Consider the following 26,712-nt stretch of genomic DNA (forward strand, 5'->3'; position numbering starts at 1 on the left):
CACGGGTGACCTTTTTGCTGAGACCTAGCAGGTTTTCAGGCAAATTGAACATTCATGACTTGTCTGTGTAATACCACCAAGGCACAAAAAGCTTTTGGAAAGCCTCTGAGAGGATCTTGGGTACAATCACACATGAATAACCTATTAAAACACGAGTGTTTATTCGCTCAAGCAGACAGACAGTGACAACTCACCTCTGGGACAGCCCAAGGCTCCTAACCAGGACCCAGCTGAGAAGCTCGATCAACTCTGCCAAGGCCATGTCCTGGAGTCAAGCACAGATCAGAGAGGTTTCCAGGCTCACCGAGCAACACTCCTGCATTCCAGGTAAAAGAGGACATAGACAAGAGAGAAAAAACAAAACACAACACAACATATTTAGGACAACAGTGCCCATATCTTGCAGAAAAATAGCCGTATTTGGGGAAAAAACTGGCAAAACGACAAAATATTCCAAATATTTGGGGGCTAAATTGGTCAACACAGGCAAAACAATCTGAGTATTTGGGCAAAAAGTGGCCCAAAGAGGCAAAAACATCCACACTTGGGTGCAAAGCTGTCGGCAAACATGAAAACATCCCATATTTGGGATCACAGTGCCCATATCAGGGGAAAAAATGGGCAAAAGCACCTGAGTATATCGGGTCAAGAGAGGCAGAAAAAACCAAAGCACCACTAGATTTGAGCAAAACTGGCCAAAAAGGGGTATAACATCCCCAGATTCAGGGTGAAACTGGACCAAAGAGTCGAAGTATGCCCAGATTTGGGGAAAAAAATGGCCAAAAATGGCCCAAACACCCCCAGATTTGGGTATAAACAAAACTGGAAAACCAAAGAACTCCCAGATATAGGCAGAAACGATCCCAAAGGGCACAAATGTGCCCAGGTTTAGCTGTAAAGTGGCCCAAAGTGCCAAAGCAATCCCAGCTTCGATTTGAAACGGGCCCAAAGGCTCAAAGCGCGCCCTGGGATGGGGCCGTGTGGCACGAGGCTGGGGGGCAGGGAGGGCCCCACAGGGACTCAGTGCTGGTTTCTGCCCTGTGCCAGCACTCCCAGCCCCTGCTTGCCCAGAACCTGCCCCTGAAGCAGCCGCAGCCCCTCTCCCCTCCCTGCGGGTGTCTGCCCCCTGCCCACACCCTGGTGCTGCCTGGCTCGCCCTGCCCGGCCCAGCCCGGCTGCTCTCCCGGCCCCAGCCCCAGCCCTGGCCCCACTGCTGCCCTGCTGAGCTGCTCGGGGCTGGGTGCTGCCCCTGCTCGCCCACCTGCTCCCTGCGCTCGGCTGGAGCAGCCTGGGCGTCCCGGGCTGGCAGGGACACCAGGAGGAGGAACAGGGTGAGGACCATGGCCCCCACGCTCGCCCCATGATGCTGCTGCTGCCAAGACACAGCACAGCACGTCACCGAGGGGCTCTGACCTCACAGTCACATTGGAATCACCACATCTGCACACTGCTGCATGGCCTTGTGCTACACCAGCATGGAAGGAACAGAAGTGGAGAAGGGGGCACCTATTTTGGGAGCAGCTCTGCCTGTGGGAGTGCACAGGCTCTCACTTCTTGCTTCCCAGAAATCAATCAATCAATCAATCAATCCCAAAAGCTACATATTAATAGTAAATTTAAAATAAAAAAGCCAACTTCAAGGGTCTTTACTTGTAGCTATATTTGTCAGGCAGCTCTCTGGGAAGAAACCAGCTTTTCCTGCTAGTTTGACCACAGCTTCAATGCCTTTAAAGCCACCACTTCTGACCTCTGCTGCTCCAACACAGCCTCACAGCCCAGCAAAATCATAGTGCAGGCAGAAAGCTTCACCATACAGAGATGGAGACAGTCAGGAATACGTTCCTCTCAAAAGCAGACACTGCAAGCCACTCTTCCTCTTGCTTACCAAATTCAGACAGCGTTAGAAAACAACAAGGAAGCGAGATTCTTCTTTTATGCACCCCATTGTATGGACCATTCAACATCAAGTCCAACCGAAGTCTGAACCTCCGAATGAGAAATGCCATCTTCAAATTTCTAGGAAAATGAAGGGCTTTGAAGTGGCAAGACCATAAAATGTTCATTAAAGCACTGCCATGCAAGTCCGCACCCCTGATCACAGACCACCTGCCCTGGTACCAAAGGCAGTGATGTTCTCAGCTGACATCTGGAACGCAGCACAAAGTCTCATGTTCTCCAGTGCCAAGCATGTAGTTTGGAACTGAAACAGGGCAGTAAACCATCTCCAGTCAGTCTGTTTTCATTCGAGTACATCAGGACAAGCTCAGTTCACGTTCACCAGGAATCACAGCAGGTCCCACCCGTCCCTGCAGACCCCAACACCGCTCCTGGGCAGGGTCCCCAGGAGCAGTAAGCACAGAACAAGAAACCTCCCTTCCAAAGAAGGCCCACAGCTGCTCTTCCAACGAGCTGCATAAGCAGCAGCTGAGAACAACCTCTGCTGTAGCTGCACCAGGCTCTGCTGTCTGCAGAAGGAGAGCAGCTCCTAAATGATCCCCAGCCCTACAGACACAGCCCAGGGCAGTGATGAGGAACCACCAGAGTGCAGGGACACCTGGCCATTCAGGTGAAGCTGCTGGGGAGAAGGACAGAGGGCTAGCAAGAGACAAATCAGACAAGAGAGAAGACAGAGGAGCTGAGAGAGAAACAAACACACAGGGAAAAGGACGGAGAGATGAAGGCAAAAAGGCACAATGAGCTGGGATGAGACAGGGAGGAAGAACCAGCAGGGCTGATGAGCAGGACAGAGGGATGGGGAGGGGGGAGGAGGAGAAGCAGGAAGGGGCTGGAGAAAGACAGGGAGGGGGATGCACAGATGGAGAGACAAAAAGAAAGACAGGGAACAGAACAAAGGGAGTGAGAAATAAAGCAAAGTTGGGATCCAAATGAAGACACTGGAAAGGGGAAACATGCAGCAAGGAGCTGGAGAAAGAGGAAAAGAGGGCTGAAGAGCAGGAAAGAGGAAGAGAAGACAAAGAAAAGGCAGAGCCAGCTGGACAGGGGTGATATAGCGAGAAGGGATGGCACTGGGAACAGGGATGGGAGACAGAAAGAAAACCAGGACAGAAAGACATCAAAAGGAAGAGGAGCAGTAATCTGGACAGAGCTGGAGAAAGAAGCAGCCGGGAAAGGGAAGACAGGCAGAAGACAGAAGGGCAGCAGGAGAGAGAAAGAACAACAAGGGTTGGGGGCAGGACAGAGATTGGGGAAAAAATCCTGGGGCGGGCAGCAAGATGGAGAGGGAGTAAAAAAGAAGAGGGGCAGGAATAGGTGCAGGGAGCAGGACAGAGGGATACAGTGAGAAATGATGGGGCAGGGAGCAGGACACAGCAACAGAGCAGAATGGTGACAAAGAGAAACCAGGGATGATGAGAAGCACAGAGCAGCGGAGACAGAGAGGGAGATACGAGAAACCCTGCACAGAGGTAGAGACGGGTGGAGGAAACGGTGAGGAAGAAGCAGAGAGGGGCAGAGAGAGAAGAGATGAAGAGGGAGAAGGACACGGTAGGAAAGAGGAAGGAGCAGGGAGGCAGGGAGGGGAGCACAAAACAGGACGAAATGAGCCCAAGGGCCCAGGACTCACCACAGTTCCTGCTCTCTGCACTGCCAGGCAAGCTGTGCAGTTCAGGCACTTCTGTCTGCCTGTCTTTCCCTCCCCTCCTATTCTGTAGCTCCAGCCGTTTGTCCATCCCGCACCTAAGAGAACACATGGGTGTCTGACAGCTCTCACAGCACGAGGCTCCCCAGACGCACCCCACACACACACACACTATACGGCCGGACAGTGATTTTCCCCACTTACACAGACCCTGCGGTGCACGTTTGTGATCTGCTCTGCTGAGGCTGCTCACAGGGACTCTTCCTCACCCAGAGGGGCAGCTGTCTCTGGTGCAGCTGCAGCAGCAGCTGTGGGGATCCCCTGCACTTCACCCTCCAGCTGCTTCCCCTTCTCCTGCTCTCTCCAGCTCCAGCCCCAGCAGCTCCTCTCCAGCAAGTGCCCCCTGCCCCCTCCCCCGCCCAGGAGAACAAGGCCAGAGCAGCCCACACACACCTGGGCCAGAGGCAGCAAGACATCTCCAGGGCCCCAGAGGGAGGAAAAAGGGCCCCAGGGCTGGGCCGGGCGCTGCTCGGCCTCGGGCAGCTCCACGGGCGCCATGGCAAAGCTCACGCTGGCCGCCTGCAGAGCAACCGCCTGCTCAGCCTGGGCTGCGCCACCATTGGTCAGGAGGGCTGTCAGTCTCCTCCCCTGAGCTGATTGGCTGCCTGGGCAGTGATTCTGTCCTGCTTTGGGGCTCGCCCTGCCCTGAGGTGATACTCTCTCTGATTGGCGGCCTGAGGGGTTACTCCCCCCACAGTGTCCGCCTTCCCTGAGCCGCTCTTTTCTCTGATTGGCTGTCTGGGATTTCCCACTGGCTCCCCCCACCAAATGATTGGTCAGGTTATTTGTCAATCATCCCTCTGCTGCACTCCCACCAGGTGTGATTGGTGCAGCCAGCACTGCCCGCCCCTGAGCGCTGCCCAGTTTGTCCAACTGTCGCCAACTCTCCTGCAGGTCTCAAAGCTCGATTGGCTGCTTACGTTTCAATCACATGACTTGCCCCGCCTCCTCAAATGTGATTGGCTGCATTTCATCCCCTGGCTGTCCACAGACTTCCGGGCGGTTGTTGCCAGGCAGCGGCTCCACCTGAAAATGAAGCTGCGGGCCCTGACCAAAGGCCGTGGGTGATGAAAGACGCGTTGGGACCCTAAACATGAGGATTAGGCCCCAAGAGGGAGGCTCTGGGCGCTCAGAAGGACGGGCAGATGCCACAGATGGCGCTTTGGGCCCTGCACACGAGGGGACCCTCTTGGCTCCCACCCGAGCTGGGTTTGGTGCCCGTGACCCCACGTTCCAGCTCTGCTGTGCTTTCTGACCTCATGGGCCCTCTTGTCCTGCCAAACTTCTGCTGCCAAACCCTGCTGTGGGAAACAATCCCCTTGCCAAGAGAACAGCCCCGGGCAGGATCTCTCAGCAAAGCGTATTTTATAAACGATTTGGCAAGACCAGGTGTTCTACCCAAAGACAGCACAGGGAATGGGACAAAAAGCCCCCGCTTACACATCCACCAACCCCAGCTGCACATTCCCTGCCCTGCTCCCCAGCGCTTGGCACTGCAGGGGTTACAGACTCCCCTGGGCTGGCCTCAGTTTACCTGTCTCATTCATCTAATTAACAACCCTCTCACCTTATTGATTTATTTGAAATATGGATTCCTGGCTCTTTGGTTGCCCTTCCCCCTCGATTATCTTTTTAAACACAGTGATCAGTTTGGACTGTGAGCACCTCGGTGCCACCCTCGCCACCCTTGGCCACCGCCACCGCCACCCCAGTGACCACCACGGCTCCACCAACGAACTGGAATGATGGCACGGGGCGTGCGTGTGTCTCTGGGGTCCCTGTGGCCAGCTGTGTGTCCCACGGGTGTGTGTCTGTGCTGGGGCACGTATCCCATGGCTGGCATGGCCAGGACAAGCACGTCTGCAGGATGGAGCTGCCCCAGCCTCCCTGCTCCTGTGCTGGCTCTGACTCGTGCCCATGACCCAGCCCGTCTGCACATCCCAGCAGTCTCTGTGACCCAGGCCATCCATGTCCCAGCCTATCTCTATGTCCCAGCCCACCCCCGTGTCCCAGTCCATCTCCATGTCTCAGCAGCCTCTGCGCCCCCACCTGTCCAGGTTTTGGTAAAAACAAGTTTCTCTTTTAGTGAATTTTGCCTGTCAGCCAAAGCCTTCATGTCAGCTGCATTTTCCTGGAGAACCAGACACATGTTTTGGCAAACCCAGCAATGGAATGGAAACTTATTGACAAGCACAGATGGACATCTCGCGAGAGGGGCAACGAGAAACCGGTGACCAACTGTGTATAACATTCCGTTCACGTGAATACTTACTTCATATAAAAGCGGGAGATCACGAGGATCTCGTCCCTTTTTCCCTTCCCTTTTGCCTTTTTCCTTCCCTTCTGCTCATGGCCGACATCAGGAGAGGACCTTGCTGGTCGTCCCTGCGAACGGAGGCCAGTGAGAGACTGAATCCAGCTCCGGTTGGCTGCAGAGTCTGATCCAGGACTTTGGGTGCTGGCTCTGCAGTTGCTGAGACTTACAAGATGGGTTTTGTATATTTGTATCATTTTCTCGATTCTTATCAGTAGCATCAGTAAAACATCTTGAACTTTTCCAACTCTCTCCCCTCTGTGCTTCTTCCCCTCCCGATCGCCTGTGCTGAGTGGGAAGGGGGGAGAGGGAGGGGCAAAAGGGGAAAGTGGGGGGGAGAGGAGGTTGACAACACATCTGCCAGGGTTTGATTGTCACCGCGCAATCTTAACCCTCGACAGGGACGGACATGGGGACAGAGGGACAGAGGGACGGATGGACGGACAGAGGAAGGGACAGAGGGACGGACACGGGGACAGAGGGACGGACAGATGGATGGACAGACTGACCGTTACATGGGGACACCGGGGACAGGCACATGGGGACACTGGGGACAGGCACATGGGGACACTGGGGACAGGGACATGGGGACACCAGGGACAGGGACATGGGAACACCAGGGACTCTATGGGACACCCAGGGACAGTGGGGATAGTGGGGACACCAGGGACAGTGGGGACACCGGGGACAGCAAGGACACCCAGGGACACTGGGGACACCGGGGACAGCAGGGACACCCAGGGACAGTGGGGACACCCAGGGCCACCAGGGATACTGGGGACACCAGGGACACTGGGGACAGTGGGGACAACAGGGAGAGCAGGGACACCCAGGGACACTGGGGAGAGCAGGGACAGTGGGGACAGGAGGGACACCCAGGGATGCTGGGGACAGTGGGGACAGCAGGGACAGCAGGGAGAGTGGGGACACTGGGGAGAGCAGGGACACCCAGGGACAGTGGGGACACCCAGGGACAGTGGGGAGAGCAGGGACAGCGGGGACAGTGGGGACACCCAGAGATACCCAGGGACACTGGGTACAGTGGGGACACCCAGGGACAGTGGGGACACCCAGGGACACTGGGGACACCCAGGGACAGCAGGGAGAGCAGGGACAGCAGTGACACCCAGTGACAACAAAGGGACACCACAGGGATACGCAGGAGAGAACACAGGGACACCAGAGGACAGCGGGGGACACCACGGGGCCACTTGGGGACACCGGCAGACACTGGGGGAACACCACAGGGACACCATGGGACACCACAGGGACACCTGGGGACACCAGGGTCACCTGGGGACACCACAGGACACACAGGGACTCCCAGGGACACCATGGGACACCCAGGGACAATGCGGGGACACCTTGGGGACACCTGGGGCCACTCACTGGGGTCCAGGCGCAGGGACTGCTGGGCCGGGTACCACTGGGGATCTGCAGGACAGAGGGGACAGTGGAGGTGGCACCGCGGGGACACGGATGGCGGGGACAAGGGGGGGTCCCCAGGAAGTCACAGTGGGCCCTGAGGACAAGGGGGGGTCCCCATAGTGTCACAATAGGCCCTGGGGACAAACGGAGTCCCCATAGTGTCACAATGGGCCCTGGGGACAATTGGGGGTCCGGACGGTGTCACAATGGGCCCTGGAGACAAAGGGGGTCCCCAGGATGTCACAATGGCCCCTGGGGACAATGGGGGGTGCCCAGGATGTCAGAACGGGCCCTGAGGACAAGGTGGGGTCCCCATGGTGTCACAATGGGCCCTGGGGACAAAGGGGGATCCCCTGGGGACAAAGGGGGTCCCCAAGATGTCACAATGGCCTCTGGGGACCATGGGGGGTCCTGGGATGTCACAATGGGCCCTGGAGACAAAGGGGGTCCCCAGGATGTCACAATGGGCCCTGGGAAAAAGGGGGGGTCTTGTGACATCACAATGGGCCCAGGGGACAAGGGGGGGTTCCCTAATTGTCACACTGGGCCCTGGGGACAAAGGGGGGGTCCCCATAGTGTCACAATGGGCCCTGGTGACAATGGGGGTCCCCATGGTGTCACAATGTGCCCTGGGGACAATGGGGGGTCCTGCGATGTCACAATGGGCCCTGGGGACAAAGGGCGGTCCCCAGGATGTCACAATGGGCCTTGGGGACAATGGGGGGTCCTGGGATGTCACAATGGGCCCTGGGGACAAAGGGGGCTCCCCAGGATGTAACAATGGGCTCTGGGGACAAAGAGGGGTTCCCCACGGGGCCACGATGGGCTCTGAGGACAAGGGTGTCCCCATGGTGTCACAATGGGTCCTGGGGACAATGAGGGGTCCTGGGATGTCACAATGGGCCCTGGGGACAATGGGGGGTCCTGCAAAGTCACAATGGCTCCTGGGGACAATGGAGGGTCCTGGGACGTCACAATGGGCCCTGGGGACAAAGAGGGGTCCCCTGAATGTCACAATGGGCCCTGGGGACAAGGGGTGGTCCTGGGATGTCACAATGTGCCCTGAGGACAAAGAGGGGTCCCCTGAATGTCACAATGGGCCCTGGGGACAAAGGGGGGGTGCCCAGAATTTCACAATAGGCCCTGGAGACAAAGAGGGGTCCCCTGAATGTCACAATGGTCCTTGAGGACGAGCGGGGTCCCCACAGTGCCACAATGGGCCCTAGGGACAAACTGGGGTCCTGGGATGTCACAATGGGCCCTGGGGACAAAGGGGGTCCCCATGGTACAACAATGGGCCCTGGGGACAAATGAGGTCCCAAGGATGTCACAATGGGCCCTGGGGACAAAGAGGGGTCCCCTAAATGTCATAATGGGCCCTGAGGACAAGCGGGGTCCCCACAGTGTCACAATGGGCCCTGGGGACAATGGGAGGTCCTGTGATGTCACAGTGGGCCCTGGAGACAAAGGGGGTCCGCAGGATGTCACAGTGAGCCGTAGGGACAATGGGTGGTCCTGGGATGTCACAATGGGCCCTGGGGACAAAGGGGTCTCCAAGATGTCACAATGTGCCCTGGGCAAAATGGGAGGTCCTGCGATGTAACAATGGGCCCCAGTGACAAAGGGGGCTCCCCAGGATGTCACAATGGGCCCTTGGGACAAAGAGGGGGTCCCCAGGATTTCACAATGGGCCCTGGGAACAATAGTGGGTCCTGGGACGTGACAATGGGCCCTGGAGACAAGGGGGGGTGCCCAGGATGTCACAAAAAGCCCTGGGGACAAAGAGGGGTCCCCCGAATGTCATAATGGGCCCTGAGGACAAGCGGGGTCCCCACGGTGTCACAATGGCCCCTGGGGACAATGGAGGGTCCTGCGATGTCACAATGGGCCCTGGGGACAAAGGGGGCTCCCCAGGATGTCACAATGAGCTCTAGGGAAAAGGGGGGTCCCAAGGATGTCACAATGGGCACTGGAGACAAAGGGGGGGTCCCCACGGTGTCACAATGGGCCCTGGGGACAGAGGGGGTGCCCAGGATGTCAGAATAGGCCCTGGGAACAAAGAGGGGTCCCTAGCATGTTCACAATGGGGCCTGGGGACAATGGGGGGTCCTGGGAAGTCACAATGGGCCCTGGGGACAAAGGGGTCCCCAGGATGTCACAATGGACCCTGGGGACAGAGGGGGTCCCCAGGATGCCACAATGGGCCCTGGGGACAAAGTGGGGGTCCCCAGAATTTCACAACACGCCCTGGGAACAATGGGGGGTCCTGGAACGTCACAATGGCCCCTGGGGACAAAGAGGGGTCCCCAGGATGTTCACAATGGGCCCTGGGGATAAAGTGAGGTCCTGGGATGTCACAATGGGCACTGGGGACAAACGGGGTTCCCATGGTGCCACAATGTGCCCTTGGGACAAACGGGGTCCCCAGGATATCACAATGGCCCTGGGAACAATGGGTGATCCTGGCATGTCACAACGGGCTTTGGGGACAAACGGGGTCCCCAGGATGTCACAATGGGCCCTGGGGACAAAGAGGGATCCCCTGAATGTAACAATGGGCCCTGGGGACAAAGGGGTCCCCACGGTGTCACAATGTGCCCTAGGGACAAAGTGGGGTACTGGGATGACACAATGGGCCCCGTGACAAAGGGGTTCCCCAGGATGTCACAATGGGCCCTGGGGACAATGGGAGTCCCCAGGATTTCACAATGAGCCCTGGGGGCAAAGTGGGGTCCTGAGATGTCACAATGGGTCCCAGTGACAAAGGGGGTCCCCATGGTGCCACAATGGGCCCTGGGGACAAAGGAGGTCCCCAGGATGTCACAATGGGCCTTGGGGACAAGGGGGGTACCCATGGTGTCACAATAGGCCCTGGGGACAAAGGGGGTTCCCCACAGTGTCACAATTGGCCCTGGGGACAAAAGGGGGTCCCCAGGATGTCACAATGGTCCCTGGGGACAATGAGGGGTCCTGGGACGTCACAATGGGCCCTAGAGACAAGGAGGGATCCTTAGGATGACACAATAGGCCCTGGGGACAAGGAGGGGTCCCCTGAATTTCACAAAGGGCCCTGGGGACAATGGGGGTCCTGAGATGTCACAATGGGCCCCAGTGACAAATGGGGTCCCCATGGAGTCACAATGGGCCATGGGGACAAGAGGGCGTCCTGGGATGTCACAATGGGCCCCAGTGACAAAGGGGGTCCCCAGGATGTCACAATGGTCCCTGGAAACAAAGGGGGTCCCCACAGTGTCAGAATGGGCCCTGGGGACAAAGAGGGGTCCTGGGACATTACAATGGGCCCTGGGGACAACAGGGGTTCCTGGGATGTCACAATGGGCCCTGGGGACAAAGGGGGTCCCTATGCAGTCACAATGGGCCCTGGGGACAAAGGGGGACCCTAGGACGTCACAATCGGCCCTGGGGACAAGGGGGGGTCTCCTCAATGTCACAATGAGCCCTAAGAACAGAGGGGGGTCCCCAGGATGTCACAATGGGTCCTGGGGACTACGGGGGGTCCTAGGACGTCACAATGGGCCCTGGGGACAATGTGGGTTCCCTTGAAGGTCAGAATGGGCCCTGGGGACAAAGGGGTTCCCCAGGATGTCACAATGGGCCCTGGGGACAAAGGGGGTACCCAGGATTTCACAATGAGCACTGGGGACAAACGGGGGTCCCAGGATGTCACAATGGGCCGTGGGGACAAGGCGGGGTACCCATGGTGTCACAATGGTCCCTGGGGACAATGAGGGGTCCTGGGACGTCACAATGGGCCCTATAGACAAGAGGGGATCATTAGGATGACACAATAGGCCCTGGGGACAAAGAGGGGTCCCCTGAATGTCACAAAGGGCCCTGGGGACAAGTTGGGTCCCCATGGTGACACAATAAGCCCTGGGGACAAAGGAGGTCCCCATGGTGCCACAATGGGCCCTGGGGACAAAGGGGGTCCTGGGACGTCACAATGGGCCCTGGAGACAAAGGGGGTCCCCAGGATGTCACAATGGGCCCTGGGGACAAAGTGGGGTTCCCAGGATGTCACAATGGGGCCTGGGAACAAAGAGGGTCGTGGAATGTCACAATGAGCCCTGGGACAATTGGGGATCCCCAGGATGTTACAATGGGCCTTGGGGACAAAGATGGGTCACATGAATGTCACAATGTTCCCTGGGGACAAAGGGCAGTCCCCAGGATGTCACAATGGGCCCTGGGGACAATGGGGGTCCCCACGGTGTCAGAACGGGCCCTGGGGACAAAGTGGAATCCTGGAATGTCACAATGGTCCCCAGTGACAAAGGCGGTCCCATGGTGCCACAATGGGCCCTGGCGACAAAGGGGGTCCCCAGAATGTCATAACGGGCCCTGAGGACAAAGTGGGGTCCTGGGACATTACAATGGGCCCAGGGGACAAGGGGGTCCCCAGGATGTCACAATGGGCTCTGGGGACAATGGGGGTCCTAGGATGTCACAATGGGCCCTGGGGACAAGCGGGGTCCCCAGGATGTCACAATGGGCACTGGGGAAAAGGGGGGTCCCCATGGTGCCACTATGGGCCCTGGGGACAAGGGGGTCCCCCGAATATCACAATGGGCCCTGGGGACAAAGTAAGGTCCTGGGCTGTCACAATGAGCCCTGAGGACAAGGGGGTTCCCCATGATGTCACAATGGGACCTGGGGACAAAGGGGGTCCCGGGATGTCACAATGGGCCCTGGGGACAAGGGGGGTCCCCAGGATGTCACAATGGGGTCTTGGGACAAAGAAGGTCCCCAGGATGTCAGAATGGGTCCTGGGGACCAGAGGGGGTCCTGGGATGTCACAATGGGTCTCAATGACAAAGGGGGTCCCCATATTGCCACAATGGGCCCTGGGGACAAACAGGGTCCCCAGGATGTCAGAATGGGCCCTGGGGACAACGGGGGGTCCTGGGACGTTCACAATGGGCCCTGGGGACAAGGGGGTCCCCAGGATGTTCACAATGGGCCCTGGGGACAAATTGGGGTCCTGGGATGTCACAATGGGCCCTGGTGACAATGGGGGGTGCCCATGGTGCCACAATAGGCCCAGGTGACAAAGGGGGTCCCCAGAATGTCACAATTGGCACTGGGGACAACGGGGGTCCCTAGGATGTCACAAAGGTCACTGGGGACGAGGGGCTCCCCAGGATGTCACAATGGGCCCTGGGGACAATGAGGGGTCCTGGGATGTCACAATGGGCTCCAGTGACAAATGGGGTCCCCATGGTGTCACAATGAGGCCTGCGGACAATAGGGGGTCCTGGGATGTCAAAATGGGTCTCCAGTGACAAGGGGGGTCCCTACGGTGTCACGATGGGCCCTGGGGACAAGGGGAGGGGTCCTGGGATGTCGCAATGGCCCATGGGGACAAAGGGATTCCCCAGGATGTCACAATGAGCCCTGGGGACAAAGAGGGTCCCCACAGTGTCACAATGGGCCCAGGGGACAAAAGGGGGACTCCAGGATGTCACAATGGGCCCTGGGGTAAATGGGGGGTCCTGGGACGTTACAATGGGCCCTGGGGACAAACGGTATCCTGGGATGTCACAATGGGCCCTGGGGAAAAGGGGGGTCCCAGGATGTCACAATGGGCCCTGGGAACAACGGGGGCTCCTGGGATGTCACGATGGGCCGTGGGGATAAAGGAGGTCCCCATGGTGTCACAATGGGCCCTGGGGACACAGGGGGTCCCCAGGATGTCACAATGGGCCCTGGGGACAAAGGGGGTCCCCATGGTGCCACAATGGGCCTTGGGGACAATGGGGTCTCCCCAGGATGTCACAATGGGCCCTCAGGACAAGGGGGGTCCCCAGGAGGTCACAATGGGCCCTGGGGACATGGGGTATCCCGACGGTGTCACAATGGGCCTTGGGGAAAAAGGGTGGTCCCCAGGATATCTCAGTGGGCCCTGGGGACAATGGGGGGTCCTGGGATGTCACAGTGGGCCCCAGTGACAAATGGGGTCCCCATGGTGTCACCATGGGCCATGGGGACAAAGGGAGTCCACAGAATGCCACAACGGGTCCTGCGAACAAGTGGGGTCTCCACGGTGTCACAATGGGCCCTGGGGACAAAGTGGGGTCCCCAGGATGTCACAATGGGTCCTGGGCACAAGGGGGTTCCCGACGGTGTCACAATGGGCCCTGGGGACAAAGCGGGGTCCTGGGATGTCAAAATGGGCCCCAGTGACAAATGGGGTCCCCATGGTGTCACAATGGGCCCTGGGGACAAAGCGGGGTCCTGGGATGTCAAAATGGGCCCCAGTGACAAATGGGGTCTCCATGGTGTCACAATGGGCCCTGGGGACAAAGCGGGGTCCTGGGACATCACAATGGGCCCTGGGGACAAAGAGGGGTCCCCAGGATGTCACAATGGGCTCTGGGGACAATGGAGGGTCCTAGGATGTCACAATGTCCTCTGGGGACAAAGGGGGGGTCTCCACGGTGTCACAATGGGCCCAAGTGACAAAAGGGGTCCCCACGGTGCCACTATGGGCCCTGGGGACAAGGGGGTCCCCCGGATGTCACAAAGGTTCCTGGGGAAAAGAGGGTGCCCAAGGTGCCACAATGGGGCCTGGGGACCAAGGGTGTCCCCAGGATGTCTCAGTGGGCCCTGGGGACAATGGGGGTGCCCACGGTGTCACAATGGGCCCTGGGGACAAGGGGGGGTCCCCAGGATGTCACAATGGGGCCTGGGGAAAACGAGGGGTCCTGGGACGTCACAATGAGCCCTGGGGACAAAGGGGGGTCCCCATGATGTCACAATGGGCCCTGGTAACAATGGGGGGTCCTGGGATGTCACAATGGGCCCCAGGGACAAATGTGGTGCCCATGGTGTCTACAATGGTCCCTGGGGACAAAGTGGGGTCCTGGGACGTCACAATGGGCACTAGGGACAAAGGGGGTCCCCATGGTGCCACAATGGGCCCCAGTGACAAAAGGGGTCCCCATGGTGCCACAGTGAGCCCTGGGGACAAAGGGGGTGCCCAGGATGTCAGAATGGGCCCTGGGGACAATGAGGGGTCCTGGGACGTCACAATGGGCCCTGGGGACAATGGGGAGTCCCTTGAATGTCACAGTGGGTCCTGGGAACAAAGGATGGCCCCCAGGATGTCACAATGGACCCTGGGGACAATGGGGGGTCCTGGGATGTCACAATGGGCCCTGGGGACAAAGGGGGTCCCCACGGTGCCACGACGGACCATGGGGACAATAGGGTCCCCAGGGTGTCACAATGGGCCCTGGGGACAAAGGGGGTCCTCATGGTGCCACAATGGGCCCTTGGGACAAAAGGGGTCCCCAGAATGTCACAATGGGCTCTGGGGACAATGGGGGGTCCTGGGATGTCTCAATGTGCTCTGGGGACAAAGGGGGGGTCCCCACGGTGTCACAATGGGCCCAAGTGACAAGAGGGGTCCCCACGGTGCCACTATAGGCCCTGGGGACAAGGGGGTCCCCCGGATGTCACAATGGGCCCTGGGAACAATGTGGGGTGCCCATAGTGTCACAATGGGTCCGCAGTGACAAGGGGGGCCCCACCCTGTCACAATGGGCCCTGGGGACAAAAAGGGTCCCCAGGATGTCACAATGGGCCCTGGGGAAAAGGGGGGTCCCCTGAATGTAACAATGGGCCCTGGGGACAAAGGGGTCCCCACGGAGTCACAATGGGCCCTAGGGACAAAGTGGGGTCCTGGGATGACACAATGGGCCCCAGTGACAAAGGGGTTCCCCAGGATGTCACAATGGGCCCTGGGGACAAAGGGGGTACCCAGGATTTCACAATGAGCACTGGGGACAAACGGGGGTCCCAGGATGTCACAATGGGCCGTGGGGACAAGGCGGGGTACCCATGGTGTCACAATGGTCCCTGGGGACAATGAGGGGTCCTGGGACGTCACAATGGGCCCTATAGACAAGGGAGGATCATTAGGATGACACAATAGGCCCTGGGGACAAAGAGGGGTCCCCTGAATGTCACAAAGGGCCCTGGGGACAAGGGGGGTCCCCATGGTGTCACAATAAGCCCTGGGGACAAAGGAGGTCCCCATGGTGCCACAATGGGCCCTGGGGACAAAGGGGGTCCGGGGACGTCACAATGGGCCCTGGAGACAAATGGGGTTCCCAGGATGTCACAATGGGCCCTGGGGACAAGGGGGTCCCCAAGATGTCACAATGGGCCCTGGGGATAACGGGGGGTCCTGGGACGTCACAATGGGCCCTGGGGACTATGGGGGGTCCTCATGGTGTCGCAACGTCTCCCCAGTGACAAGGGGGTCATCATGGTGTTACAATGGGCCTTGGGGACAAAGATGGGTCACATGAATGTCACAATGTTCCCTGGGGACAAAGGGCGGTCCCATGGTGCCACAATGGGCCCTGGCGACAAAGGGGGTCCCCAGAATGTCACAATGGGCCCTGAGGACAAAGTGGGGTCCTGGGACATTACAATGGGCCCAGGGGACAAGGGGGTCCCCAGGATGTCACAATGGGCTCTGGGGACAATGGGGGTCCTAGGATGTCACAATGGGACCTGGGCACATAGTGGGTCCCCAGGATGTCACAATGGGCCCTGGGGACAAGCGGGGTCCCCAGGATGTCACAATGGGCACTGGGGAAAAGGGGGGTCCCCGTGGTGCCACTATGGGCCCTGGGGACAAGGCGGTCCCCCGAATATCACAATGGGCCCTGGGGACAAAGTAAGGTCCTGGGCTGTCACAATGGGCCCTGAGGACAAGGGGGTTCCCCATGATGTCACAATGGGACCTAAGGACAAAGAGGGTCCTGGGATGTCACAATGGGCCCTGGGGACAAGTGGGGTCCCCAGGATGTCACAATGGGCCCTGGGGACAACAGGGGGTCCTGGGACGTCACAATGGGCCCTGGGGACAAAGGGGATCCCCATGGTGTCATAATGGGCCCTTGGCACAATGGGGGGTCCCCAGGATGTCACAATGGGGTCTTGCGACACAGAAGGTCCCCAGGATGTCAGAATGGGCCCTGGGGACCAGAGGGGGTCCTGGGATGTCACAATGGGCCTCAGTGACAAAGGGGGTCCCCATATTGCCACAATGGGCCCTGGGGACAAACAGGGTCCCCAGGATGTCACAATGGGCCCTGGGGACAAGGGAGGTCCTCAGGACGTCAGAATGGGCCGTGGGGACAACGGGGGGTCCTGGGACGTTCACAATGGGCCCTGGGGACAAGGGGGTCCCCAGGATGTTCACAATGGGCCCTGGGGACAAAGGGGGTCCCCAGGATGTTCCCAATGGGCCCTGGGGACAAAGGGGGTCCCCAGGATGTTCACAATGGGCCCTGGGGACAAGGGGGGTCCCCACGGTGTCACAATGGGCCCTGGGGACAAATTGGGGTCCTGGGATGTCACAATGGGCCCTGGTGACAATGGGGGGTGCCCATGGTGCCACAATAGGCCCAGGTGACAAAGGGGGTCCCCAGAATGTCACTATGGGCACTGGGGACAATGGGGGTCCCTAGGATGTCACAAAGGGCACTGGGGACGAGGGACTCCCCAGGATGTCACAATGGGCCCTGGGGACAATGAGGGGTCCTGGGATGTCACAATGGGCCCCAGTGACAAATGGGGTCCCCATGGTGTCACAATGAGGCCTGTGGACAATAGGGGGTCCTGGGATGTTAAAATGGGTCCCCAGTGAAAAGGGGGGTCCCTACGGTGTCACGATGGGCCCTGGGGACAAGGGGAGGGGTCCTGGGATGTCGCAATGGCCCATGGGGACAAAGGGATTCCCCAGGATGTCACAATGAGCCCTGAAGACAAAGGGGGTCCCCACAGTGTCACAATGAGCCCTGGGGACAAAGGAGGTCCCCACAGTGTCACAATGGCCCCAGGGGACAAAGGAGGTCCCCACAGTGTCACAATGGGCCCAGGGGACAAAAGGGGGACTCCAGGATGTCACAATGGGCCCTGGGGTAAATGGGGGGTCCTGGGACGTTACAATGGGCCCTGGGGACAAACGGGATCCTGGGATGTCACAATGGGCCCCAGGGAAAAGGGGGGTCCCAGGATGTCACAATGGGCCCTGGGGACAAAGGGGGTCCCCATGGTGCCACAATGGGCCTTGGGGACAATGGGGTCTCCCCAGGATGTCACAATGGGCCCTCAGGACAAGGGGGGTCCCCAGGAGGTCACAATGGGCCCTGGGGACATGGGGTATCCCGACGGTGTCACAATGGGCCTTGGGGAAAAAGGGTGGTCCCCAGGATATCTCAGTGGGCCCTGGGGACAATGGGGGGTCCTGGGATGTCACAGTGGGCCCCAGTGACAAATGGGTTCCCCATGGTGTCATCATGGGCCATGGGGACAAAGGGAGTCCACAGAATGCCACAACGGGTCCTGCGAACAAGTGGGGTCTCCACGGTGTCACAATGGGCCCTGGGGACAAAGAGGGGTCCCCAGGATGTCACAATGGGTCCTGGGCACAAGGGGGTTCCCGACGGTGTCACAATGGGCCCTGGGGACAAAGCGGGGTCCTGGGATGTCAAAATGGGCCCCAGTGACAAATGGGGTCCCCATGGTGTCACAATGGGCCCTGGGGACAAAGCGGGGTCCTGGGACATCACAATGGGCCCTGGGGACGAAGAGGGGTCCCCAGGATGTCACAATGGGCTCTGGGGACAATGGAGGGTCCTGGGATGTCACAATGTCCTCTGGGGACAAAGGGGGGGTCTCCACGGTGTCACAATGGGCCCAAGTGACAAAAGGGGTCCCCACGGTGCCACTATGGGCCCTGGGGACAAGGGGGTCCCCCGGATGTCACAAAGGGTCCTGGGGACAAAGAGGGTGCCCATGGTGGGCTGTAACAAACCCCCACCAGGATATTGGCCTTGTTGGTCTTCTTACCCATGAACACTCAACCAGGACAGAGCAAGAAGAATTATTAAAGAACAGAAAACCTGCAGGGCAGGTTCCCAGAAGACTCATTTTACCTCATTTTCCCTGCTTTGTTTCAAGAACACAAAATACATCACAAAGGTCAGCGACTAATTGATAGAGCAAGCAAGACTTGGATCTGGAATCCAGTGATGCAATATTAACCAAGGTCATCCAAAAAATGACTCAGCAATGAGCTCTGAACAGAGCGCTGACCTCTTCATGGTGAACATCACTTGGAAAAACAAATTACTCATCCCATGCATCTTCCTAAGTCTTCTATGTCCTAATAACTGGAAGCCGGCTCCTGCTTTTCAGGGTACTGAGGACAGTCGCTGTCTTCAGGGAAAGATGGTGAGGAAACATAGGAAATGGAAAACATTTCTTTAGAAGAAAAGTTGGTCAACAGTATCAAGTTGTCCAGAGCAGGGACGAGGGGTGGAGAGGGGAAACAAGTCAAAGGAGGGGGAAGAGGTTATTTTGAAGTTGGAATGGTTAAGTCAAAATGTACCCCGCAACTATTTGCACAACAGCTCCCTCATGCTGAGGCCACACTGGAAGGTCTATAGAAATGCATAAAACTCATCATTAACTTGTCGTGGCATCCAAGCAGCAGGAAACTGGAGAATCCTGGTGACAGGAGCACTAGTCCTCAGACGTAAGGCCACACCCAGGTATCGAAATCCTCCACCTTTGCTTTGAAATTTAAAGAAAAAAACAAAACCAAAACAACCCACAACATATCACTTTCAAGCACCACGACACAGCTTGGAGATGACACACCTGAGACATAAGACTCGTCAGCTCCTCAGCACCAGGACCAACCATGGGTGAGTGTAAAGTTCAGACAAGATTGAACGTTCTGGTATGATTTTCACTACTGCTAAATATCCACACCCTTGTTTCAACTCGGCAGCAGTTTTGACTATTGCACACATCTGATATTTCAGGTGTTTAATTTTAGGCCCCCAGTGCTAATCTCAGATTCAAATTTGACACATTTCTCCTCACTGCTCTGCATCTTCAGGAACCTCACAAACAGGCGTTTCTCACCCAGCCTTACTCCAACCAGATATGAACATCGCTTCCTTTTATCCTTCTCGCAACAGTAAAATAGACAAGACCCCAAGGTGCTGTGGCTCCCCATCTCCTCCCCAGCCCTCCACCACTCCTCAGCACCTCTTCTGTGGCTGGTCAGAGAACCCTTGCCAACAAAACACCTATATGCAGATACAACTGAAGAATACAAAAGGTTCCCATGTTTGACCGACACTACAGGGACTTGTTTCCCCTCAAAAGATTGGTTTCATATTAGTTGCTTGCAATAAAAAATAGACCTAACACAAATTTTCCATCACTGGGACACCACCAAAACCAGCAGCAATGCACAGGTCAGCAAAATGATTTCCCCCCATAGGTAGGGTGGGTGTGAGGTCGCTCTGGTTGACATCACTGGTTCTAACTGGTGTTCTCTGCTACTGGCTGTTCAACCGCAGCCCCATCCTTCCGCAGGAGATGACAGAACCTGCAAAGGGGACATGAAACATGCCCCCTCCCATTCTGTGTCCTCAAAGACCTGTCCTGCACCATGAAGAAAGCAAGTGCTCAAGTGAGACGCAGGCTCTCAGAGCCAAGAGGCACTAATAAAGCCCATACATCACCCTCCAGCGAGGCACATACCCTTCTGAGCACGACAGACGTTGTTTATGTCAGCAGCATTACCCAGAGCACATAGGCAGAAGGGAGTGAACCCGCTAGTCCTTCATTCCCACCAACCCCCTGCATTTCCTCAGAGCAGCTTCAGGAGAGGTCCATTTGCCACAGCAGAAGCTTGTAAGAGAACATTTGAAACAGTTAATAGAATATGAAATGGAGAGAAAAACGGGAGCTAGCAACTGGTGTAGACAGCAAAGCTCTGAAAGGCAGTTTGAGTCACTACAGAGGGGTTTGTGAAATACTCAGAACAACATCTAGTCTTTACTGCACAAGAGTGCCAGTGCTGGTCCTTAGCAGGGCGATTTGGGGATGGCTGGTCTACATTTCAGACACGCAGTAGTTTCCCTCAAAGATGGACAGCATAATGCAAGGAAAAATGACCATCAGCTATATTTTAAAAGGATTCTTGCTGAAGTCATTGTAGATCCCCTGGATGCTACTCCAAAAATCACTGATCTCCCTCTATTTTATAAGGTATCTTGTCACAACTGAAAGATAATAATTAAAAGATGTCCATAGCCAGTTGGATCCCTATCTCATTTCAGTTCCTGTGATCTGTCACCAGGGACTGGCACCACCCCAGCAGCAGGGACTGAATATACATCCCTGCCCTTCTCCTTTCCAGTACAGACACAACTCCTGCTCCTCAAAGAACCAGTTCACACCAGACTAGAGCCAGGATCTAGTGCAAATTTTACACTCTGCACAGTTCCAGCCGGTAAAGTTCTCCTTCAAACCAGGATGAGGAGATGCCTCTAACAGAGAAACACGAAAACCCATCAGCTTTTAACCCCAAAGGTTTGCTTACCTGTGCAGATGTGCTCTTGAGCTTCTCCAGGCCATTCTCCAGCCGCTCCATTTTTGCTTTTAAATCCTTGCCCTTCTTCAGTAGCAAATTCTGATAGAGTTTGATTTGCTCAAGGAAGGACTTTGGAGTGGTGTAGTTATATCGTCGCTCATTGCTCAGATACAATCGCGAAATCTCGTTGACACTTGTGTGGACATAGGCCATGAATTTGCTTATTGAATCTTTCACTGAATCCTAAAAGTAAGATGAGAAGACAAGGAGAAAATATTTCAAACTGAACAACTATATGTAGTGCAGATCTGTGCCATATACAAAGGAATTTATTAACATTTTATTCTGCTGCAGCAAAATCCAGGCTGGAACATCTAAGTTGATCCCTTTTCATTTGTTATCTCTAAAATAACTTTGTCTGTTCATGTACTGTATACCTCTTTTTATATCTTTTTATCTCATATTTTATCTTATTCCAAGCAATTTTTCTAGCATTAAGCTCTATAAAATAACAGCCTTTCAAGCATAAATTTGGGCTTTTCTCCTCTACAAATAGGGAAAGCACACACATAAAAAGAAACATTGTAGACTTTATTCTACAAAAATCCTGCCCAGAAAAGCTAAATAAACATAACTGAATCTCTTTTAGTCTAGCAGCAGGTTGTCATCAATGAGAACTTGACATAATTTTGCCCTTGAGAATTACAGGCGCTCAGACACGCCTGTGGAGAGCAAAGCCCATGTTCCCTGCAATAACCATAAGCATTAGGTTATTTCCTGCACCGATTTGTAAGCTGCCGCTCTTGCTTGCAAAGCAGTGGTGTGTCTGGCAGTGCTATCAGTGCACAAACACAACATGGTGCCCACGGCCATGCTTCAGCTGAGGGCTGTGCCCCTCTCTGAAAAACCTGCTTTGCTTAAGTTAATTAGCATCATAGAAACATTTTGGTTGGAAGAGACACTTGAGAACATCAAGTGTAACGATAACTTAACTCTGGTATTAAATCATGGCCCTAAGAACTTAATCTCTGTCTAACCCCTCCACAAGGATGGTGACTCCATCACTGCCCTGGGCAGCCTGTTCCAATGCCCGACAGCCCTTTGGGGAAGAAACCTTAGTTAATATCCAATCTGAACCTTCCCTGGCACAACTTGAGGCCATTTTCTCTCATCCTAAAGCAGTAGAGAGTTACCAGCAATTCCTCTCTGAACGGTCACCCAGATGTCCTGGGTGAGTGCTGTCCCTGCAGTGCTGTCCCCATCGCGAGAGGCACTGCTTGCACCAAGCAGAGGGACATGTCACACCTGGCTGCCACCAGCACCCCCCGCAGAGGAACCCAAACCCAGGCACGGCCATGGCAGCCCCAGATGCCAGTGGGTGAGGTGCTCACCTCCACGGTCTCTGTTTCTTGCAGAAAGCGGAGGCTGACAGACTCGAGGGCCTCCTGCGGCCACTCCTGGAACCAGTCTATGGCCGTGCAGCTGATGATGGCAGGGAACCTCCTGCTGCGGACACGGAGCTTGCTGCCCACGGGCGAAAAACACAGCACAACCTGCAGAGCCCAGGGAAGGAGAACGTGAGAAGACACAGCCAGGAGCAGGCATGGGGTTCCAGCTGCACAGCCCAGCTCAGGCTCTTCCATCCACTTCCAACAGGCACAGACTGAAACACAGGAGGCTCCATCTGAACATGAGCAGAAACTTGTTTGCTGGGAGGTGCCAGAGCCTGGCCCAGGCTGCCCAGAGCGGGTGTGGAGTCTCCTTCTCTGAGACATTGAAACCCGCCTGGACCCACCTGTGTGATCTGCTCTGTGACCCTGCGTGAGCAGGGCTTGGACTGGGGATCTGCAGAGGGCCCTTCAGCCCCCACCAGGCTGGGATTCCATGAATGGAAGATCTCACAGCACCAGCTGAGGTTACAGCAACCTCAGTCCTTGAGCCCTTGCACTTCAGGCCAGCAAGCCTGGCATGGAAAAAAACGTAATGTGGCAGTGAACACATTTTTTCTCTGCAATAAAGACAAGCAGTGGTGTTAAACATTGCCATGGTCAAAAGCAGAAGCCTGGCACACTTTCAAGCTTGAAGCTGGGTTTTAATAAAACCACCCTTCCCTGCTTCAGCAGTGAAACAAAGCTTTGCCCAGCAGGGAACTGGCATCTGTATTCAAGTGGTGCAACCAGGAATTAAAGTGAATGGATCTAAATTCTCCTGGCAGGACCACAGGCCCACCTGGGCTGTTTCCCCGAAAGCAGCATTGAAAAGAGTCGAGGTGGCTCAAACTCAAAATCTGCTTTTATCAGAGTGAGACATTTTTTGAATAGAGAAACCTCAAAACAAAGCAGAACAGAAATAAAAGCATTTATGAATATATTTTCCCTACTCATTGCATTTTTGTGCAGCAGGTCCTTTGCTTTTCAGGCTTTTATTTCAGTCCAGCTGCTAAAAGTTTCTGAGTTGCAGCAAATTGTGCAGTGTATGTGGGCCCCTGGGGGTCTCTCTTTGCATTATTCTGGGGCCTGGTCAAGGGGCTGTTACTCCCTTGCCCAGCATCCCCTCTGCCCTGCACCATTTCTCCTTCCTCCAGCCTTATCCCTTCCCTCATCCCCTGCCTTTCCTGCAGGCTGGGAGCCTCCTGCCCCACAGCCGCTTGGCCCACAGCTCCTCTTGGCAGCACAAGCTCTGCCTTTGCCAGCAGGAAACTCCTTCTGGAAGGACGTCAAGTCAGGACAAGGCAAAGTACCTTTCCTCTTTGTTGCCTCACAACCAGCTTTAACAGCAAGATAAGACCCAAGAACCAAAACCTACCACTACTGTTCATCACAGCCCTTTTCCTGTGAGCCCGCTGTGGCTCATAAATCCATATAAGCTTTGTTAATTGGCCACAAAGAAGGACATGGACAAGATGCCACCATGCAATGAAGTAGCAACATGTGAGCAAGGACCAGCTTGGGAAGCAGTGTATCTCACTCAGTGCATCATCCCTCTCCCACTTGTTAGCCCTGGCTGGTACCTTAGCAAGTGTCATAGGACAGGCTGCTGTTAGCTCAGATGTCGCTATAGTGGGTCAACACCTCCATCATGATCTGTTTTTTAGAAGCCATAAAAGAACTGCCTGTAACAAACCCACTTTAGTTTCCATTTCAGAAGAGGTAGCTGAACTTAGAGCTCCTGCTCCTCTGCCATGGCCACTGCGCATGGGGACAGACACACAGAAATCCTTCCTGCACCTTCAAGCATATGCCTTGGGCACCTCTACGTTTTTCTGTCAGGGCCAGGCAAGTTTCAGGAAGCTGTCCATGTACAAAAGCCTCTTCACAGGATCCCAGACGATTGGGCTGAAGGGACCTCTGCAGATCCCCCAGTCCAAGCCCTGCTCACGCAGGGTCACAGAGCAGATCACACAGGTGGGTCCAGGCGGGTTTCAATGTCTCAGAGAAGGAGACTCCACACCCGCTCTGGGCAGCCTGGGCCAGGCTCTGGCACCTCCCAGCAAACAAGTTTCTGCTCATGTTCAGATGGAGCCTCCTGTGTTTCAGTCTGTGCCTGTTGCCCCTCACCCTGGCGCTGGGCACCACTGTCCATCCTCTGACACCCACCCTGGAGATATTTATAAGCATAAATAATACTTCCTAGCTGACCCCATCCATCTGCTGTAACACACGGTTAAGGAGAAGGGTAGAAAAAAGAGAAGGGATCAGCCTCAAGTAAATCATATTCACACTGCCCTTCCAGTGCACCACAATAACAGGAATAGATCCATGAGGGGACGGGAGGCAGAAGACAACCAAGATGCTGAAAAGTCACAAAACAGCATCAGGACTCATCAGAAAATCCCCTCTACACCCAGAGAGGGAAAGAGCAGGACTGCATTCCCTCTCCTTGGGCACCTACACTGTGGCATGGTCCTCAAATTTTCCCTCAAAAATTAATTTTCCAGTTGTTCCCCATCCTAAACATGTACCTTCCCACATCAAAAAAGCAACGGGCCACCCTATCTCAGTGACCGTGTCCCACCAACACAAACGGAGCAGTAAGGAGGAGGACATGCTTTCATTGAGCAAAGATCAAGGCTTCTCTCTCTGCCCTCCCCAGCTCCTGGCCCTGTGCCGGCAGCAGTGAACAGCGCTGCAGAGGGGTAAACACCTTCTGGAACAGTCTCACTCTCCTGTGCGCCTCACTGTGCTTTCCCCGTGAGCTGAGCACACATGGGAAATAGTCCTGAAACTGTTCTGGGATCTTTTGGACATATTCATAAGGCCTTTCTATGCTGGATTATGGGCTGTGCTGGAAGAAATCCTGTAGGCACATTGCATGCCACTCAGTTTCCAGCACTCTGTTTTTAACATAATACTTCATTTCTTCTGGCAATGGAACCCCAACAACATGAACACTGATCCCTTCAGCAGCTCTTTCAAGCAGCAAGACCTCGTCCTGATGCACCCCTGTGCCCGGCTTTGAAAAGGGAGCGGCTGGTCCTGCTCAGCTCTTGAAAGAGAACGTTCTCAACTTCCATAGTGCTTTCTAACACCCAAGAAGTGATGGCAACAGAGAGCATTTCCTGCACTTCAGTACTACTTGCTGAGTGCATCACAGTTCTCATCATGAACAGGCAGAAAAGCCTTTCAGGCTGCGGTCTGACCTTCCTACCAGGCAGCCCAAAGCATCTTCACCCCATGCTCCTGCACCAAGGCAGATGGCGAAGACCTGAACTCCCCCAGCCTGTCTCACCTTCAGCTGCCGTCGAACACGCTCTATAAAAAACTTCCAGCAAGTCTCCCTGGAGTCCACCAGCCCTCGGCCTTTGACTTCATTCCTCACGCTGTTGATTATGTTTTCTACTTCATCATCGGGGAAGAGATCAGGGATTTCACCTGAGAAGAAGGCAGGTTTGGGTTTACTGGTCTGGATTTTGTTGCAGTCGCAGAGCAAAGTGAAGCAGGTGCCTCCCTCTTCAGGGCCTTGGGGAAAACCCTTCCTTGAGAAAAATCGTTGTGCCAGGCGCCCATAGGCCCCAGCAGCAGCAAAGTGGCACAGAACATCATTCTGCTAAAAAATAAGCCCTTGTGAGAGCAACATTTCTCATAAAAGTATGAGCTAAACAAACACAGAATAAAGCCAAAGTACAGAAAGTCCATTTTTGTCAGATCGACAGTGCTGATTAGATTACAAAAAAAAATCGCAAATACCTAATATGCTATACACAATAATGAAATAATTTCAGTTTTGCAAATCAATTAGTTACCTGTACCGTTCCTGCAGCTGTTCAATGCCATTGCCAGTGCTGGTAAAATAACTCCCACATCACCAAAACATTTTAAAAGTCAGAAATCTTTTAAAAACTTTTTAAAGTTAATAGTTATGCAACTGATTGCCAAAAACATAACCAGCCAATTTTTCTTTTTTTTCTGGTTACTTAATTTATCACCTATTCACTTCCCTTCTGGCTTCTGATTTGATTGAAATCATTATTATTGAGTGAGATACTGTCAATATGAGCACTAATTACTTAGGAAAATACACTAATCAGATATCTGCTTGTTTATAAGAGAGTCTAAAATATATATTCTGTTCTAGCTCCTTAGGTGATGGAAAGAAGTGAAACAAGTAAGAAAAACAAGCCTGCAGAGAGCGGGAAGCAGCCAGAGCCCTCAGGCAGCACCCGCTGGGTGGCACTAGGTCACGTTTTGGGAGGTCATAGAACCATAGAACGTCCTGACATGGACAGGACCCCCAAGGATCATGGAGTCCAACTCCTGTCCCTGCAATGACAACCCCACAGTTCACACCGTGTGTCTGAGGACATTGCCCAGTCTCTCCTTGAACACTGTCAGGCTGGGGCCGTGACATCGCCCTGGGAGCCTGTTCAGTGTCCAGCAC

At 55.3% G+C, this 26,712-nt stretch overlaps 1 pseudogene; it reads right to left on the reverse strand.

Moving 5' to 3' along the window:
* The window catches only part of LOC139826689 (dynein axonemal heavy chain 9-like), a 132,059-nt pseudogene that overhangs the window by 31,361 nt on the left and 73,986 nt on the right, over positions 1 to 26,712 (reverse strand).

Source organism: Patagioenas fasciata, unplaced genomic scaffold (assembly GCF_037038585.1).
Source record: "Patagioenas fasciata isolate bPatFas1 unplaced genomic scaffold, bPatFas1.hap1 Unplaced_1, whole genome shotgun sequence".
Taxonomy (NCBI): domain Eukaryota; kingdom Metazoa; phylum Chordata; class Aves; order Columbiformes; family Columbidae; genus Patagioenas; species Patagioenas fasciata.